Source organism: Ahaetulla prasina, chromosome 1, assembly GCF_028640845.1.
Source record: "Ahaetulla prasina isolate Xishuangbanna chromosome 1, ASM2864084v1, whole genome shotgun sequence".
Taxonomy (NCBI): domain Eukaryota; kingdom Metazoa; phylum Chordata; class Lepidosauria; order Squamata; family Colubridae; genus Ahaetulla; species Ahaetulla prasina.
In genome coordinates this window covers 306,942,687-306,957,898 of record NC_080539.1, presented here as the reverse complement: position 1 = coordinate 306,957,898, position 15,212 = coordinate 306,942,687, and the positions used below count along the sequence as shown (strand labels likewise).

Here is a 15,212-nt window from a genome sequence, read left to right as displayed (position 1 = left end):
ATTCTTTTGTTGTGTTTTTTTGATGACATTTTTTATGTTAGCTGTCCATTTTAGATCTTGCGATATGGTAGAACCTAGAAATTTGAAGGTCTCTATTGTTGATACTGTGTTGTCTAGTATTGTAAGAGGTGGAAGTATGGAAGGGTTTGTCCTAAAGTCTACCACCATTTCTACGGTTTTGAGTGTGTTCAGTTCCAGATTGTTCCGGTCGCACCACGAGGCTAGTTGTTCAACCTCCCGTCTATATGTGGGATTCATCATTATCTCAAATGGGACTGAACACTGTTGTGTCATCTGCAAACTTCTGTAGTTTAAGATCATTAGAGATGCAGTCATTGATATACAGAGAAAAGAGAAGTGGGGAGAGCACATAACCTTGAGGGGGCCCTATGCTAATTGTACAGGTATCTGATGTGATTCTACTTAGCTTCACCTGCTGCTTCCTGTTTGTTAGGAATGCACCAAGATGAATAGATCTTGCAAAACAGACAATTCTTTTCCTGAAATCCCAACTCCAAATATTGTATTCTGTCTTCTTTGTTATAAGTATGTACTGTGCCTAAAAATGGCCCTCCTCCCAATTAATAAAGAATACATCTACAGAGCCTTATTTCATTTTAATAAGCTCTCAAAATGCTTGGCCTATTAAAACCAGAAGTGTTTGTTGATGCACATTTAGATTATAGATTATAACAGGCAGTGTATTGATTTTTATTTATTTATTTTATTTATTTATTTAGAAAATTTATATTGCAGCCTACTCGCACATGGCGACTCAAGGCAGCTTACAAGGGCATCAAAGCACAATATAAAAGAAATAAAAATAAAGAAATAAAAATAATAATCTCCCAACAATTAGTTTTTCATGATTTGAGGCCAACAATTAGTTTTTCATGATTCTCTCAATGTTAACTTAATTTAAATACATAGAAAACACACAAGAATTCTCCAGATCTTAAAAAAATGAAATTCATTATTTGGATTATTTATTGTGCTGTGGTTTGTATAATCTAACTTGCAATTACTGATGAGATCTAACAGTCTAAAATCTATTGTAAGATTATTTAGGAGTAGCATGTTTTCCTGAAATCTAAGGGATTTTTTTTTTTTTTTGAGTATGCACATACAGAACTGGGCTATAAATCTTGTCCCATTTTGAATATCTGTATATAAACATATTTGAAGCTTAAAATAACACCTCACAACCTAAACTCTAACCTTAGCCTTCACTAGATCAAAAGACTTGGTCTTAATTTCAGTTGTAGTCCACTACAGCCCACATATTTAAAGCCAAAAAAAGACACTTTTATGTACTGTATTGCAATTCTAAGTTTATTTAACTTTAAACAATTTTATTCTACATTAGTAACAGGTGCCATAGATTATAATACTTTTCTTGTTTCACTGCTGGAGAACAAAAGTAAGCCTAAAGTCAGGTACAGAACACACACAACAGAATTATTTCAAAGATCAGTCTTTTCTGTTGGTAGATGGTTGTTGCCGTATCCTTTTTCTTCAGTTTTCTAAATAATAATAACAGTTGAAATGTATTTGAATATTAGTAGTTTGGGTTGATAGTTAGGCTGTTGTTCTGAGCTCCGAGCTTGGCAATTTGGTTACAAACGTTTCGTGACCATTCAAGGAGACATCATCAGTGCACTCTGATTGTGTTCGTCTGTCAGAACACTGGCCTTTAAATGTCTCTATGTGATGCAAATTAGTGTGGATGTTGTTTGTTCGGCTACTTCTGAGTCATGGTCTGATTTTGAACTGTTTGATTGGCTGGCTGTTGTTATCAGGGCATGGTCTTTGGTTTTAAGTACCATCTCTGTGATATAAATTAGTGTTGTTTGTTCACATATTTCTGAGTCATGGTCTGGTTTTGGATTGTTGATTGGCTGGTTGTTTTTACTGAAACGTGGTCTGATTTCTTGTGAGCTGATGGGTTATATCAGTTTGTCACTTCTGGCTGTGATTTTTAAGCGAGTCACCACAGGTTCTTAAGTGTGATGTCACTTCACCATAATTTGTGAGTTCCTGCCAACTTTCCCATTGGCTTCACCTGTTGACGGATGGCTGTGAAGATTACAAATGGCAATCACGTGACTGGCACTGCTTATATAGAGTCCGAATCATGATCATGTGACAGTGGGAATACTACAAAGGCTAAAACTTTTGAGGGCTGATCACAAATCTCTGTTTTCACTGCCCCTGTAAGTTTGAACAATGCTGAAGGACTGGTTGGTAACAAGGAACTTTGGAAGAAACAGAATAAAGGCTGAAAACAGTGATAGGAAATTTTTCTACGGCATGAGAGCTAAGAAAATAATTAGCTTTCCACCTCAATTTTAATAGAATTTTTTTTTATTGGCCAAGTGTGATTGGACACACAAGGAATTTGTCTTGGTGCATATGCTCTCAGTGTACATAAAAGAAAAGATACGTTCATCAAGGTACAACATTTACAACACAATTGATGGTCAATATATCAATATAAATCATAAGGATTGCCAGCAACAAAGTTACAGTCATACAGTCATAAGTGGAAAGAGATTGGTGATGGGAATAATGAGAAGATTAATAGTAGTGCAGATTTAGTAAATAGTTTGACAGTGTTGAGGGAATTATTTGTTTAGCAGAGTGATGGCCTTCGGGAAAACACTGTTCTTGTGTCTAGTTGTTCTGGTGTGCAGTGCTCTATAGCGTTGTTTTGAGGGTAGGAGTTGAAACAGTTTATGTCCTGGATGTGAGGGGTCTGTAAATATTTTCACGGCTCTCTTCTTGATTCGTGCAGTATACAGGTCCTCAATGGAAGGCAGGTTGGTAGCAATTATTTTTTCTGCAGTTCTAATTATCCTCTGAAGTCTGTGTCTTTCTTGTTGGGTTGCAGAACCAAACCAGACAGTTATAGAGGTGCAAATGACAGACTCAATAATTCCTCTGTAGAACTGACTCAGCAGCTCCTTGGGCAGTTTGAGCTTACTGAGTTGGCGCAGAAAGAACATTCTTTGTTGTCCCTTTTTGATGATGTTTTTGATGTTAGCTGTCCATTTTAGATCTTGCGATATGATAGAACCTAGAAATTTAAAGGTTTCTACTGTTGATACTGTGTTGTCTAGTATTGTGAGAGGTAGAAGTATGGAAAGGTTTCTCCTAAAGTCTACCACCATTTCTATGATTTTGAGCGTGTTCAGTTCCAGATTGTTTTGGCTAGTCATTTGACTCTCATCTATATGCGGATTCGTCATTGTCTCGAATGAGACAAATCACAGTTGTGTCATCTGCGAATTTCAGTAGCTTAACAGATGGATCATTGGAGATGCAGTCATTGGTATACAGAAAGAAGAGAAGTGGGGAGAGCACACAGCCTTGGGGGGGCCCTGTGCTAATTGTACAGGTATTTGATGTGATCTTGCTTAGCTTCACCTGCTGCTTCCTGTTTGTTAGGAAGCTTGTGATCCACTTACAAGTCTGTTCCGGTATCTGTAGCTGGTTTAGCTTAGTTAGAAGAGTGTCTGGAATGATGGTATTGAATGTTGAACTAAAGTCTACAAAGAGGACCTTTGCATAGGTCTTTGGAGACTCAAGATGTTGTAAGATGTAGTGCAGAGCCATATTAACAGCATCATCTGTTGATCTATTTGCTCGGTATGCAAATTGCAAGGGGTCTAACAGCGGATCCGTGATGGTTTTCAAGTAGGAAAGCACTAGCCTTTCAAAGGTTTTCATGACTACAGATGTTAAAGCAACTGGTCTGTAGTCATTCAGTTCCTTGATGGTGGGGTTCTTCGGCACTGGGATGATGGTAGAGCGTTTGAAGGAAGAAGGAACATAGCACATCTCTAATGATTTATTGAAAATATGGGTGAAGATGGGGGCCAATTGGTCAGCACAGACTTTTAAGCAAGGAGTTATCTTGTCTGGGCCTGGAGCTTTTCCTGGCTTTTGTCTGTGAAATAGGTCCTGCACTTCCTTTTCTGTGATCACCCAATGAAATGAGGTCAGTTGTAGGAGGCTTGGTGTTGTTGGTGTGTCTGAGATGGGGGTTGTGGAGATAGGTGGCTGTAGTTTCCTTTCAAACCTGCAGTAAAACTCATTCAGGTCATCTGCCAGTTGTTGATTACCTTCAGCCTGGGAAGGAGGTTTGCCATAGCCGGTGATATTTTTAAGAGTTTTCCACATGTTTGCTGGTTCATTTGCTGAAAACTGATTCTTTAGCTTTTCAGAGTAGCTTCTTTTTTCTGTTCTGATCTCCCTTGTTAGTGCATTTCTGGCCTGATTGTACAGCATTTTATCACCTTTTCTGTAGGCTTCCTCTTTGGAATGTCGTAGCTGCTTAAGTTTAGGTGTGAACCAAGGTTTGTTGTTACTGTATATTCGCAAGTTCCTTGTAGGTACACATAGATCTTCACAGAAGCTGACATATGATGTTACAGTATCTGTGATTTAATATTGTTAAATGCATATTCAGTTTTCTAATTAATCTAGTGCTCAAAGTGACTTATCAACAAGCAATATTAATATTTAATACAGAATATTAAAGATTAAAAATAATACAAAAATAAAACCCAAACCAAAAGGAAAATCAATCAATAACATACTTAACAAATATTGAAAGATCTGGAGCCAAACATGGCTCCTTAGGGAATTCTTTCTAAGCTTGGAGCCATAGAGAAGGTGACTCTTTCCCACAAAGACAAACTGTGACAATGGGGTATCTTGAGAAGGGCCTCTCCTGCCAATCTGAGTAACCCAAAAGGTTTGCAGCAGGAGACACAATGCCCCAGATAATCTATTACTAAGCAGTTTAGGGATTTAAAGGTCAGTGCGACCATCTTCAGTTGTGCTTGGGGCACATTTAGCAACCAGTGCAGATTTTTTTAGCATAAACATCACAGGATTCCTAGATTGCATAGCAGACCAGAAGCTGGATGTTTCATTTTGCACCAACTGCACCTTTACTACTGGTTCGTAACGGCAGCGTGCACGCATGCTTCTGCACATGCGCAGATCATCAATTATGACATCTGGGCGGGCGGGCAGAGCCTCCCACCACTTTTACTACCGGCTCTATAGAACCGGACAGAACCGGGAGCAACTCACCACTGAATTGCACCCTCTGGATACTTATCAAGGGTAGGCCCACACAAATTAGAAGAGTTGTAACCAAGGTGCAAATTACTGTCACTTAATTCCACTAGCTCAGGGAGGATCCCAGCTGCGCCGTAGCCATAACTGTGTAAAGTGCTGCTCATTGCAGCTGCCAGCTGCAAATCCAATGACAGCTGATGGTCGAGAACCACTTTAAAATTGTAAGCCCATTTCTTCTTGGGGAGTGCAGTCCCATCCAAAACATCACAATTCCAGAGACCAGCGTTCTTCTTGCCAGAGGTATCTCTGGATCGTCTGGATTCAATTTCAGCTTGCTCCGTTTCATTCTGTGAAGAACTTCTTTTGACTAATTCTGAATCTCACCTTCACAGAGCAATCTCACGTTTGAGCAGAATGAAATCGGATTCACGTTTGCCAGGCCATGCACCATTTCCACTGTATTTCTTTTAACAGCCTTCCCTACCTTGGAATAAAGAATTCCCAAATGCCTTAATTTTTTTTTATGATTTCATTTTACCCCATGCGTGTATCTGCTGTAAGTTGTGAATGGAAGAAAGGGTTGCAGAAATGAAACATCAAAATGAAAGGGCAGAACAATGTTCTGAACTATGTGGAGAGTAGGAAACGAGTTATTTTGCTCTTTCCTCATAGACTTCATACTGCAGAATGCATGGGTTGGAAGGTTTCTTAAAAATTATCTAGTCCAATCTCATGTCTAGGGTAGAAGTCCATTTCTACAACATCCTTTATGTACTACCATCCAGTCTGTTTCAGAGACATCACCCTGCCAACAAAAGTGCGTATAGTCAAGGTGATGGTTTTCCCAGTTGCAATGTATGGCTATGAAAGTTGGACCATAAGAAAGGCTTAGCACCAAAGAATTGAGGCCTTTGAACTCTGGTGCTGGAGAAGACTCCTGTGAGTCCCTTGATCTGCAAGGCGAACAAACCAGTCAGTTCTAGAGGAAATCAACCCTGACTGCTCTTTAGAAGGCCAGATCCTGATGATGAAACTGAAATACTTTGGCCACCTAATGAGAAGGAAGGACTCACTGGAGAAGAGCCTAATGCTGGGAAAGATTGAGGGCAAAAGAAGAAGGGGACGACAGAGAACGAGGTGGCTGGATGGAGTCACTGAAGGAGTAGGCATGAGCTTAAATGGACTCCAGAGGATGGTAGAGATAGGAAGGCCTGGAGGAACGTTGTCCATGGGGTCACGATGGGTCGGACACGACTTCGCAACTAACAACAACAACAATCCAGTCTGTTTAAATATGGAAGAGTCCACCACCTCCCAAGGCATTTGTTCCACTGTGCTCCTACTTTTAGGGCTTTTTTTTTACCCTAATGTCCAGATGACATTGAATACCTTGTAATTTCAATCCATTATCTTTTCTTCCATCATCTGGGATAGGATTTTGAATAACTCTCCCCCATCTTGTACATAATAACTGTTCTGATACTTGAAGATCGTGATCATATCTCTCTACAACTGCCTCTTCTCCAGATTAAATATAATAATAATCTTGCATGTATAATTAGGACTGTTATCCAGTAAGTATTCATAAAAATATCTATCACCATAGTTAGGGTCTTTAATGTATAACGTAAAGAGAGAGGTCTCTCAATACAGATCCTATGTTCGTAACTATGTTATGAACAATATTCACTTACTATATAGTCCTATGCGTAAAACCTTTTGTGTTCAGTGGAGCTCACTTTAAAATAAGAGTCCATGAGTCTGTGAGGTTCTGAACAGTTAGCAATATGGAAAAGAACAGAATTGGAACTTGGGAACTCATCACTTTCTTTTAGGCTGGGTTCACAGATCACAATAAATCATGATTCATTTAGCCATGGTTTGTGGACTAAACCAGTGTTGTGAGGGTTCTTATATCTTGTTAAACCAAAAGTTATATTTCATATGTGGCAATAGCTGGATTTGCACTATGCACTGAGCCAAAAACAAACCCACTTCATTTGTTTTAGTGTGATGTATGCACTCAGGAACTATTTTGCAGTTGTGGGACCAATCCAAGATCCTTGAAAGTAGGACAAATTATAAATACGTTCTGAGCAGAAGGGCAAGGATTATGTAGTCCCTTCTTACACTATAAGTCTATTAATTTTATTTTCCAACAATACCAATGTGAAATGCAAGGGCACTCTTGAGAAATAAAAATGATTCTAGATGTTTAGAATTAAAATAATCTTTTTTTAAAAAAACAAGAGTGGAGCAGAAGATGACAAGAAAAGTATCCATGAATACACTGGTATCCAAAGGCAACATCCTGGGGATTTAAGTGCACACGATGCAATTATATTGATACCATTCAGCACATCTGAGCACCTGGACTGGAATCCCCTGAAAGTCCCAAGCAAGCAGTTTTATATTTCCTGAAATGCTATAGAAGCATAATAAATAACCATCATGCTCTTCGGAAAGAAGGAAATCAATTCAGCAACCACCTTCACAACCCCGAATGTGAAAGAATGAAACCAATTCTGCAGTTCTTTCCACTTGGAAACACCTGTTGAGGAACCATACAATGCAGGCATTCTTCCATTACCTCTAGCATTCTCTCAGAGGGAAAAAATCAATATACCACCACTTGCCTTCGTTCAGGAATGGAAGAACAAGGAAGAGGGTGGGGGTGGACATAACACACGTGCGTGCCAGTTAACCAAAACAAAGTGACAAGCTGGTTTCACGATTTCTTTAGCTCTTCCTTTTACCTTCTGCCCTGTGCTTAAATGACTCAAATATAAAGAATTCTTAAGGTTGAAATGCATTATATCAGCCCAGGAAGACGTCAAACCAAATTCTTAGTGAAAAAGGAAGGAGGAAAAAAACCAGATACTCATATTTTATCCAAATTAGTCAACAAATAGCAATACCTTACAGTAGGGGTAAAATTCACTTACCTTCCCTACCGGTTCGCAAACGTGTGTGTCACATAGTCCGCACATGCACAAAGCCTTCTGTGCATGTGCAGAGGCTTAAAATCGCTGCAAAAAAGTGATGTCATGACATCCACACGGTGGGCATAGCCTCCAACAGCCGCCACTACCTGTTCACCCGATTCACTACCAATTTCACCCCTGCCTTACAGTATCCATGGTACTGAATTTATGACATATATTGAGTCTTCAAGTATTAAAACTTCACATTGGCCAGTTCCACAAAATCAAGTGTCTCTTTTCTATTTTGCAGAACACAAATTTGCATTCCTTAATGATTATAGTGGAAACTATTTAAGATGTCTAGAGACTTGGTATCCAAACAACTATTTCACCAAATAACAAATGATCTTTGTTTCCATCCCATCTTTTCTGTATGCCTAAAACTCTCATGAACCATTGGTACACATTTCAGCTGCAATGGTCCTACTAGTTTGTTGTACTTTTATCTTGGACAACTTTAAAGACCAGCAAACAAAAATCAAAGAAAAGAAGTTTTCATTCTTCAGGTCCTGCCTCTCAAGCAGTATTGGAAGCCAAGTAGCCATGCCACACACCCTCCCCCCACTTTTACTTAAGCCAAGTAAGGACCAAGTTATGTCTTGGAAAGTTAACTGCAAGATATACAAAGCAGTAATATCTCATGTGAGAGTGCAAGGGGAAAAAATATACAAATGTATCTATCGATGAATCTTTTGTATAATGCTACCTCGTGCAACTGTAAACCCGAATCATACACAGAAAGCCACCTTTGGGGAAGATAATTTAACCGACATGGGGGTGGGGAGAGAAGCCCCTTGCTACAGTGTAACTTCCTTAACTGCGCACGGGGACCCCCAGAACTTATCAAATAGAAGAATCCGCCGATGCCTGCAACTCTAACGAAGGATCTCGAGGGACTCTTGGGTTTTGGTTGGGCTTTTTTTTTTTTTTTTTTACGTCCCTGTCCTGGAAATTTTCGAGCGACTAGCTCACTAAGGAAATCCAAATCCCCAAGGAGCACGATGTGATTTAGAACTCATAAGTAACAGAACTTATAAATACAAATAACGGAGTTGTCACTCAAGTCCTCCCCTGCCACCCCGCCACCCCAAATACTGACCTGTTGCTCCCACTGCGCCTCTGCCAGGGCAGAACAACTGCAGAATCTTACGATCGTACCCCGGAGACCAGGAGATCCAGGAGCTCCGGTCGCCTATTCAAAGCGGCGATCTGCGAACCCTCCGAAACGGATCCCGCCTTTCATCTGGTCTGCTTGCTGCTGAAGCGCCAAACGAGAGCCGCCAGCGGAAAGAGCGGGAGCCGGAAAGTCCCCGGGCTTGCAACCTGAGGCGCCGCCGCTTAGCACCACACGGTATTGTTTCCAAAAAGACACTCGCTTCCTGGCATTACCCGCACAGCTGATGAAAGGCACGCCTCCCCGCCGTGACGTCAGGGAGGGGGCTCTAGCCAATGGGAAGCGGCAGGCGCGCACGTTCCCAGCTCGCGGCGCTCGGGGCTGTCACAACGTGGGTAATTTGTCGAGTCCGGCTCGTGATCTCGATTCACAGCGAGGCAAAGGCTGGAGCTCCGGCAGAGCCGTTTCCAACAAGCCGCTGGCTCGAGGCAGGGCGGCCGCCTCCCTTCCCCCCACCCCCCAAATCGTGGCGCTAAGACGGCGAGAGTTAGTCGGGAAACCTGAAGCAAACGATGTTATATTAAACAGTACCTATTGGTTGCCCAAAGCCAAACCTCACGATCAGTCGAAGGCAGGGGCAAGTCCAGACTTGCAGAGGAGCGAGTCTTGGGGCGGTCCTTAGACGCCTTCCTTTTTTTCCCCCCCAGTTCTAAAGATGGGCATCGGAGAGCCTCTCTCCTGGTTTCTTGGTTGTTTGCAGTAGTCCTGAAATGGTATTGGGTCTCCTGCTCGAACAGCGGGTTGGACTAGACGACCTCCAAGGTCCCTTCCAACTCTTTTTTTTTTTATTTATTTATTTCATCAAACATGTATTTTATGACACAGGGGTCTCCAACCTTGGCAACTTTAAGCTTGGAGGACTTCAACTCCCAGAATCCCCCAGCCAGCTTTGCTGGCTGGGGGATTCTGGGAGTTGAAGTCCTCCAGGCTTAAAGTTGCCAAGGTTGGAGACCCCTGTTATGACAGATACATAATTATAAATACATGTAAAGGATATGAATAAAAGAAAACGACAGGGACAGTAGGCACGTTGGTGCGCTTATGCACGCCCCTTACAGACCTCTTAGGAATGGGGGGAGGTCTACAGTAGACAGTCTAAGGTTAAAGTTGTGGGGATTTGGGGAAGAAACCACAGAATCGGGTGGTGCATTCCATGCGTTGACAACTCTTGTTACTGAAGTCATATTTTCTACAGTCTAGTTTGGATCGGTTTACCATGAGTTTGTATCTATTGTGTGCTCTTGTATTGTTGTGGTTGAAGCTGAAGTATTCATTGGCTGGTAGGACATTGTAGCAGATGATTTTATGTACTATGTTTAGGTCAGACCCTGTGAAGTTCTAAGTTGCCTAAGCCCAACATTGTATCCTCATGATTTATATTGATATTGTTTCATTATTGCTTATTTGTAGCCTATGACTATCATTAAGTGTTGTATCATTAAGTGTTAAATTTGTACCCTATGATTATCATTAAGTGTTTTCAGTGTTGTACCTTGATGAAGGTATCTTTTCTTTTATATACACTGAGAGCATATGGACCAAGACAAATTCCTTGTGTGTCCAATCACACTTGGCCAATAAAAAATTCTATTCTATTCTATTCTATTCTATTCTATTCTATTCTATTCTATTCTATTCTATTCTATTCTAAGCCCAACATTTCAAGTCTGGTGGCATAAGTTTTATTCTGTGTTCTATGTCCTCAGCCTGTTGTCCACCGGTAGATACAGTTCCCATCTTGTTAAGCCAAAATAGTGACTGGAGAATATGGGCCTATGGTAATGCAATATATTGAAGGATGCCAGACTGAGAAAGACTTGATACTTGTGTAGGAATTTAGCGCCCACCCCCCTCCTAGAAGAATGAAATATTCTAGGAAATATTTTAAAAAGCAGAATATTATACCTTCCTGGATGAGAAATGGAGAAACATATTTTAAAGACAAAGGAGCTCCCTGCAACTTCCTGACTCCCCCCCCACCTTTGTCAATGGGCCATTAAAAGCCTCAGCTAAGCTCACTCATTCTCCCCACCTTTGTCAATGGGCAATTAAGGCTTCAACCAAGCTCACTCAATCCCCCCATGATTTGCAACACAATACAACTGAAACTCACCACATGGCAAGGCTCAAGCAAGCTTGAGAGACAGCCAGCAAGGCTAGCTAAGACTCCCACCCCCTGGGAGTCTGACAACCAATCAGGATACTCTTCCTGTGCCCCAGAAAGGTCAAAGCTCAGAAAAAGCATAAAGCCAGGGAGCACACAGGATCTCAGCCCTTTTCTGTTCAGGATCTCAAGCCATGTGATCCTGACCACCATTAAACCATCTTTCCAAGCAGTCTCCATGTTTCCAGTGTCTTTGTCCCCACTTGGAACTGAACCCAGATGGATATTTCTTCCAACACTTGTTTTTCCTTGGTTGGTACCCCCAAATCGGTCACCTACAAATTGCCAAATAAAAAAGAAAAACTTTTAGCTGCACTATAATGATCCTAGGTGAAACAAGAACTGTTCCAAGTTGTTTCTGATATTAAGAAGATGAAGATTTGGCTTTTGAACAGGGAGGTTTAATTTAGTTGTGATAGCCTTTCATGATAACCTTTCATAAACTTACCCTCCTAGGATTTGATTTAAACCTTTCTGGATATAATTTCCTTCTAAACAACCCCATTGCTTTTGCTTTTTATGTACCTTGAAGAATTCCCAGTGGATAGCCTTCAGTACTTACTTCCCTCCATTGTCAGAATTGTCAATTTATTCATACCCATGCTTCCTGTTTTGAAACCACTTGCTGCTCTATAGGAGAAACTTGCCTACTTTGAGAAACATAAATATTTTTCAAAATATTTGGAGAACTTTATATGTTATAACTTTGTACTAGCAATATTAATATAAAACCTGCCATTTTTCTCTTTCTTTCCTAGAAAGGAACTTGTATTTTACCTAGATCCAGATAATCTTTCATTTATTAGATTTGGAGACCACCCAAATCCAAGCTTACTCTTCTCAATTTATCATTTTAAAAACAGAAAAACACAAAGCAAACATTCATCATACAATGTTTATCTATCTATCTATCTATCTATCTATCTATCTATCTATCTATCTATCTATCTATCTATCTCTCCCTCCCTCCCTCCCTCCCTCTCTCCATCCATCCATCCATCCATCCATCCACCAGCTAACATGATTCCACAACCACCTAAAACCAGGCCTGGGAGAAGAGGTATGTTTTAACAGATCTTTAGAAGATCATTCCAGAGGGCAGATACTATGAGGAGAATTATTTATTTGAATCATTCTGAAGAGAGCAAGTGGGCCTGATTTTACTGGATGGCCAAAAACATGATGAAATAGGCAGTCCCTCAAAACCCTTAATGCTAAGAAGGACTTTATAGTTAATGATCAGAATCTTGAACTGCACCAGAAGCACACCAACAACATGCAGCTTACAGGGCAGTGGTGCCACAAGACACAATACTGCCTGCATCACTGCATACTGGACCAGCTATAGCTTTCAAGGGCAGCTTCATGTAGATCACATTACATTAATCCAATCACAAAGTGACCAGGCCATTAGTAATTCTAAGATATAATCTGAAACCTTCATAGTATGTTTATCTGATTTAGGTCCTACATTTTCTTCTATCCTTCATCTTAAGAGTATGTCTCTATAAAATATCCTGTCTCTGTAATTATACCCTATTTGAGTGATTCTCAGTCTGGGGTCTGTGGACTCGTGGAGAGGGCCAGAATGTCACCATAAGGCAGGGGTCCTCAAACTTGGCCGCTTTAAGACTTGTGGACTTCAACTCCCAGCATAGCTGGCTGGAGAATTCTGGGAGTTGAAGTCCACAAGTCTTAAAGCGGCCGAGTTTGAAGACCTCTGCCATAAGGAGTCCGCGAAAGCTTGAAAAAATGTCATGATTTAAATCTTAAGTCTTGGGGGTCTATGGTCATAGTCCGTGGCCACAATAGGTATTTAAAGGGGGTCCATGATGAAGAAAATGCCCTTTGCTCAATTCCTATAGTAGCTATTTTAGCCTTGATAATGTTAAGCATCGATTGAATGATAGTCTCCCAGCAGATGGCTTTCAGGGCCATCCCACTGCCATCAAGGCTAATAGCCATGGATCCCTTTCTCACCATTTCCCATTTAAAAAAGACTGAATGTGTTAGAATATGGAAACAGAAGAGAATATCTCATTTTAAGGGGCAGGAGATAGTAGTCTTGTATCCCTTGTACCCCGTTCCCATGTAACACAGCTTCATGGCACCCCCATCCATAGCCTTATAGAATCCAAAACAAAAATATTGTGATACCCTACATTCATTTTTCTGCACTGCAGCATTCCTGTTTCCCTGGGAGGAAGAATGGCATTTTCCCAGATCCAAAATACACAGTCGATGACTGGAGAAAATGTGTTATTCCTGCAACTTATATCACCTCAAATCAGACAGCAGATAACTAGAGAACTCTATAGAAGAGACAGGTATTGGTGCAAAAATCTGATAGTTAAAAAACATCGTGGGATGTTTTTCTCTGAATTTACCAGTAGAAGGCAACATAACCAACACTGAATTGGTTATTAGCACTTTTTAAATAGAAAGTATAGCATATTAAGGTACTATTGGTTCTTCAAGATTCATCATCATTTTCAAAGAAGAAATATTTCAATTCACTTTTTCTTCTTGGGGAGAGTGATTTTGAACGAGTTGGCCACATTTCTATAATTCCATTTATTTGTTTATTGTTTTCTTGTTTTTTAAAAAAATAAATAAAAAACACAGATAAAAATTCATGCATTGTCAAAGATAAAAATAAAATAGTTTTTTTTTAAATGAAAAATGTAACAAAAAAAGGAAAAAGGTATATTTTAGTTGTAAATAGTTACAATTCTATTTATAGTTATCTAATGCAATTATTAAGTACATATGTATTTATAATACATTTATATAACTATATATATAGTAATCTACCTTTTAACTCTACACCTAATTTGTATAAATGAGTCCCTTATTTCACTATGTATGTGTCCATACAGAGTATATGTCTATTGGCAACCTACTCTTAGGTGGAAAGTATAATCAATCCATTAAGTAAAAAGGTCCATATATTTATATTTCCAATGCTGCAATATCAGTCCTTTGGCCATGGTAAGGGAAAATCCATTTACATTGTCCAGTTGTTAATGTTCAAGTACTAGGTACAATATGGGGGTTCAAAAGAATATTATCATGTGGGGAAAAAATAGTTTTTGTTACACAATCACATTTACATAATCCAGTATTTTCTCCACATTTACATAATTCATACTTTATAAACATAACTTCCATTTGAATTGCTGCGCCACAATATGACAGCACATGACTGTTTTTTCTTTAACCCTATTATAATATCTAAGGAGAAGCAGTGATTCAGTGGCTAAGATGGTGAGCTTGTCGAACGAAAGGTCGGCAGTTCAGCAGTTCAAATCCCTAGTTCTGCATAACGGGGTGAGCTCCCATTACTTGTCCCAGCTTCTGCCAACCTAGTAGTTGGAAAGCACGTAAAAAATGCAAGTAGAAAAATAGGGACCACCTTTGGTGGGAAGGTAACAGTGTTCTTTGCACCTTTGGCGTTGAGTCATGCCGGCCACATGACCACAGAGATGTTTTCAGACAGCGCTGGCTCTTCGGCTTTGAAATGGAGATGAGCACTGCCCCCTAGAGTTGGGAACAACTAGCACATATGTGCGAGGGGAACCTTTACCTTATTATAATATATTATTTTCCAGGTAATTTGACTTTGTATTTAAAATAAACCTATTTACATAGGCTTCATTCACACAATGCAAAATGTTTAACCTGAGCCAATCAGGTGAATCCAACATTCACGAACAGCTGGGCTACTGCCTGTGTCTCCTAGAAGTTTAGGTTCTTCTGTGTGCTTTAGTAAAAGTGACCCAGCCTCCTTCTTGGTTGA

The 15,212-nt window shown here is 40.1% G+C and overlaps 1 protein-coding gene across 3 annotated transcripts in view; it reads right to left on the bottom strand.

Annotated features, from left to right (window-relative positions):
* The window catches only part of BMF (Bcl2 modifying factor), a 50,618-nt gene extending 41,007 nt beyond the window's left edge, over positions 1–9,611 (bottom strand). Inside the window, exon 1 of one of the 3 annotated variants that reach the window (XM_058162121.1) lies at positions 9,175–9,611. The gene's annotated coding sequence lies outside the window, so the exon portion shown is untranslated. The remainder of the gene's footprint in view (positions 1–9,174) is intronic. The other 2 variants (XM_058162119.1, XM_058162120.1) reach the window with 2 other exon arrangements.
* Positions 9,612–15,212: the final 5,601 nt, after the last annotated feature.